Source organism: Macadamia integrifolia, chromosome 1 (genome assembly GCF_013358625.1).
Source record: "Macadamia integrifolia cultivar HAES 741 chromosome 1, SCU_Mint_v3, whole genome shotgun sequence".
Taxonomy (NCBI): Eukaryota; Viridiplantae; Streptophyta; class Magnoliopsida; order Proteales; family Proteaceae; genus Macadamia; species Macadamia integrifolia.
Genome location: NC_056557.1, coordinates 17,335,893 through 17,340,590, shown reverse-complemented (window position 1 = coordinate 17,340,590; position 4,698 = coordinate 17,335,893). Strand labels below are relative to the sequence as shown.

The window sequence follows — 4,698 nt, the reverse complement described above, 5'->3', positions numbered from 1 at the left end:
TGAATTAAGGAATGGTCCCATAAAATTGATGCCCCATACATCAAAGATCTCAACTACCAAAATAGGGTTGAGGGGCATCATGTTCCTCTTATTGATACGGCCAAAAGACTGGCAGGCAGGACAAGCCTTGCAAAAATCAAAAGCATCTCTAAAAAGAGTGGGCCAATAAAATCCGCATTGGAGAACCTTTGCGGCAGTTTTCTTAGGTCCAAAGTGTCCACCACATGCATGATCATGACAAAAAGAGAATAGAATGTTGCTCATGATCAGGAACACATCGTCGGATAATCTGATCCAGACATATCTTAAACAAATAAGGATCATCCCAGAAAAGTGCTTAACTTGGGAATGAAATCTATACTTATCTTGGGTTGACCAGTGATCCGGAGTTACACCTGAAACTAAGAAGTTGACAATGTCAGCAAACCATTTTTCACTGGATATTATAAATAATTGTTCATCTGGAAAGTTCTCATTGACTGGAGAATCGACAGTCAAGGAATTGGGAAGCCGGGATAAATGGTCTACAACTAGGTTTTCAATTCTTTTTTTATCCCTAATTTCTAAATCAAACTCTTACAAAAGTAAAACCCACCTAATGAGACGGGCTTTGGCATCCTTCTTCTGAACTAAGTATCTGAGAGCAGAATGATCAGTATACACCACCACATGTGAGCCAACTAAGTAAGACCGAAACTTTTCTAATGCAAACACAACCGTTAAAAATTCTTTTTCAGTGGTTGTATAATTGAGTTGTGTATAATTTAAGGTCTACTAGCATAGTAAATGACAATGGGAAACTTATTAATCCTTTGACCTAAAACCGCTCCTATGGCAAAATCCGAAGCATCACACATCAGTTCAAAAGGTTCAGTCCAAACAGGTGGTTGAACAATGGGTGCATTGGTCAACTCCTTCTTAAGTTGTTTGAAGGATTCTAAACACTCTTTAAAAAATTTAAAAGTTTGATCTTTGGCAAGCAATGGAGTGAGAGGTCGAGCTAACTTACTAAAGTTCTTAATAAACCTTCTGTAGAAGCTCGCATGCCCTAGAAAAGACCGGACGTCCTTAACAGATTGAGGAGGTGGTAAATTATCAATTAAATCCACTTTGGCTCTATCTACCTTAATTCCCTCCTTGGATATTACATGGCCTAAAACAATACCAGATTTAATCATGAAATGGCATTTCTCCCATAAATTAAAAAGTCATCCATAAATACTTCTAAGAATTTTTCGACCATGTCAGAAAAAATGCTCATCATGCATCGTTGAAACGTAGCAGAGGCATTGCAAAGCCCAAAGGGCATATGCCTATAAGCAAATGTTCCATATGGGCATGTAAAAGTGGTCTTATGTTGGTCCTGTAAAGTAATTGGGATCTGGTTATAGCCAGAATATCCATCAAGAAAATAATAGTATTCATGTGTAGCTAACCTCTCTAACATCTGGTCAATGAATGGCAATGGGAAGTGGTTCTTCCAAGTTATCACATTAAGTTTCCTATAGTCTATGCACACTCTCCACCCTGATTGGACACGGGTTGGAATTAGTTCATTATTAGCATTAGGAACTACAGCCACACCAGACTTCTCAGGTACTACGTGAACTGGGCTTACCCATTAGCTGTCAGAAATAGGATAAATTATTTCATGATCCAAGCACTTTAGGATCTCTTTCTTAATGGCTTCCATCATCACTGAGTTAGCTCTTCTTTGGGGTTCTGTGGATGGTTTGGAATCCTCCATAAGATGTATATGATATTGCACAATAGAAGGGTTTATACCCTTGATATCAGCCATGGTCCAACCTAGGGCTTCCTTATTATCTTTTAACACTTTAAGTAACTCCTCTTCTTGGCTAGAAGTCAAATTTGAAGAAATTATATAGGAAGAGTCTGGTCAGGTCCTACGAAAGCATACTTCAAATTAGATGGCAACTCCTTAAGATCTAGCTTAGGGGGCTCAACTATGGAAGGTTTGGGAATGGAATTGGAAAGGGGTCCTAAGGGCTCCACAGGTGTGTGAAGACTCAAGACTTCAGAAAAGAAATTTTCACCATCAACATCCAACTCATTCATACACTTTTGGAATTCTGAATCAAAATCAAAATCAAAGTTGGTAACTAAATTATCAAAAAAATCCAGAAAATCCTCAAGCATATTGATCTCTTCTTCCATATGTGGTTGCTTGCCTATCCTAAACATGTTAAACTCAACAGTTTGGTTACCAAAAGAAAATCTTAGGAAACCATTCTGGCAGTTATTAATACAATACTGGTAGCCAAGAATGGTCTTCCTAGAATTATTGGGATCTCATCCTTGGTTGAGAAGGGCTTGGTATCTAACATAATAAAATCAACAGAAAAATAAATTCCCCCACCTTTAGTAAGACATCCTCAACCATCCCTTTAGGAATCTTAACAGACCTATTTGCCAATTGAAGAGTAGTTCTAGTGGCTTTCAATTCTCCCAATCCAAATTACTTGTACACATGGTAAGGGTAAAAGATTTACACTTACACCAAGGTCAAGTAAGGCATGCTCAATGTAAGTGTTGCCTATGACACAAGATATGGTAGGGCTCCCTGGATCCTTATACTTGGTTGCTATGGGCTGAGTAATTATGAAACTAATGTTACCGGCCAAGAACGCCTTTTTTGCCACACTAGTGATACGTTTATGAGTACATAAATCTTTCAGTACCTTTGCATAGGTGGGAATCTGGGATATGGCATCCAAAAGAGAGATGTTCACTTCTACCTTTTTGAAGGCTTCTAAAATTTTATCTATAGAAGCAGTCTTCTTTTTGTGTACCAAGCGATTAGAAAATGGGATAGGATAAACATAAGGACTGTTAGGGATTTGCCCTTTTTCAGAAGAATCATTTCTGGTTTCCTCAACCAAATCATCTTTAGTTTCAAAAGCATCTTTAGGTTCATCAGAGGAACCTGGAACAAGCGGTACACTTGTGTCCTCAACTGAAGGAGAGTTAACAAGAGTAATAGATAGGGAAGATTTAGGAATGCTCTGTTGGTACACTCTACCACTCCTAAGGGCATAAACAACATTACATTAGTTACAGAGCCCTTGTTGGGTCTGACCTTGTACTATATTCAGTGGTGCATTTGTTGGTGTTTGTGAACTAATAGGCTAATTATGCCTAGGGTTAGGCTCTGGTTGACTGGGTAAAGTTCCTTTCTCCCTCTCACACATAATTGAGACAACTTAAGTGAGTTCTCTCGTAAGATTTTGATGGCTTGTCATGAGGAGGGCCATATTTTTTTTCAAGTCACTTATTCTACTTGCCTCTCCAGTGTTGGTAAATCCAGGGAGTTGCTGATAAGATGATAAGAGAGGGGCCCTAAGAAAACTAGCCTGAGGTCCTACATTTGACCTAGAAAAAGTATTTTGGGAAAAATATTGTTGTGGAAAGGGATGTCTTTGGAGTCCAGGTTGACCTTGATTATGGAAATTGGAAGGCCCTGCTTGGTTGCCCTGATTCCAAGAGAAATTTGGGTGATTTCTCCATCCTGGATTGTAGGTGTTACTATATGGATTATTATGGTATAAGGCATTAACACTATCATTAGAAGTGTCCCCAGAGGTGTTGGGGAATTCTTCTATAACATGTCCAGGGGACTGGCACCAAGCACAAATCTTAACCAAATTGACTGATGATGGCTCTCTAGGAACAATAGCCTCAATTCTTTTGATTAGGCTATCCAAATGGGCTTCCTTGGCTACTATCCCATCCACAAAATATCCTTTTCTTCCTATGGTTCTTTCACTCTCTTGGGTTGGCTCCCACTCACGGGTTTTGTCAGCTAAGTCAAGTAGGAATTCCCATGCATTTCCTTCATTTGTAAAGGATGTGAATCCCTTAGGGCACATAGACTCTATCATTTGTTTAGTTGGGTAATTAATACCCTCACAAATTATTTGACATAAATGCCATAAGTCTAGGCCATGGTGAGGGCATTCTTGGAGTAGATCCTTGAATCTCTCCATAAGTTTGGAAAAGGACTCACTAGGCCTTTGCCTAAACTGAAGGATATCACTTCTAAGCTTATTGGTCTTGTGAGTTGAGAAAAAATTCTTAAGGAAGACAACTATGAACTGTTCCCATGAGGTTATAGAATTTTTGGATAACCCATACAACCACTTCTTAGCTTGGTCTTTTAATGCAAAAATGATAAACCTAAGCTTAACAGCATCATCAGATAGCTGTTGGATCTTAATTAGAACACATACCTCTTCAAATTCCCTTAGAAATAGGTATGCATCCTCAGAGGTCAACCCATAGAACTGGGGCAACATAGTGATGTATTGAGATTTGAGTTCAAAATTATTTCCCTGGGCTTGTGGTAGAACTATGAAGGAAGGTTGGGCTGTTCTAGCAGGGTAGAACCTATCTTTTAGAGATTTAGGTTAAGGGTTTTGATGTTGGTCTCCCATATTGAAAGGCTTTAAAGAGAGAAAACGTATAGGGTTACTACTTGTTGGATCTATTCTTTCTAACCGATTCTCAGTATTTCTTACCCACCTAACACTCATGCAATAGAAAACTACCCACAACTAAAGTAAGACAAGCACAAAAGAATGGATGGCAAAAATTTTTTTTTAATGATTTTTTTTTTTTGAGTTTTTATTTTTTATTTTTTTGGCTTTTTGGGAGCTTACCGGCAAGGATCCGGGGTTG

The 4,698-nt window shown here is 38.6% G+C and overlaps 1 non-coding gene across 1 annotated transcript; it reads left to right on the top strand.

Annotated features, from left to right (window-relative positions):
- The first annotated feature begins 3,960 nt into the window (after nucleotides 1-3,960).
- Nucleotides 3,961-4,067, top strand: LOC122086693. The gene has a single exon (XR_006142520.1). It is a non-coding gene; the product is annotated as a small nucleolar RNA R71 (small nucleolar RNA).
- The last annotated feature ends 631 nt before the right edge of the window (nucleotides 4,068-4,698 follow it).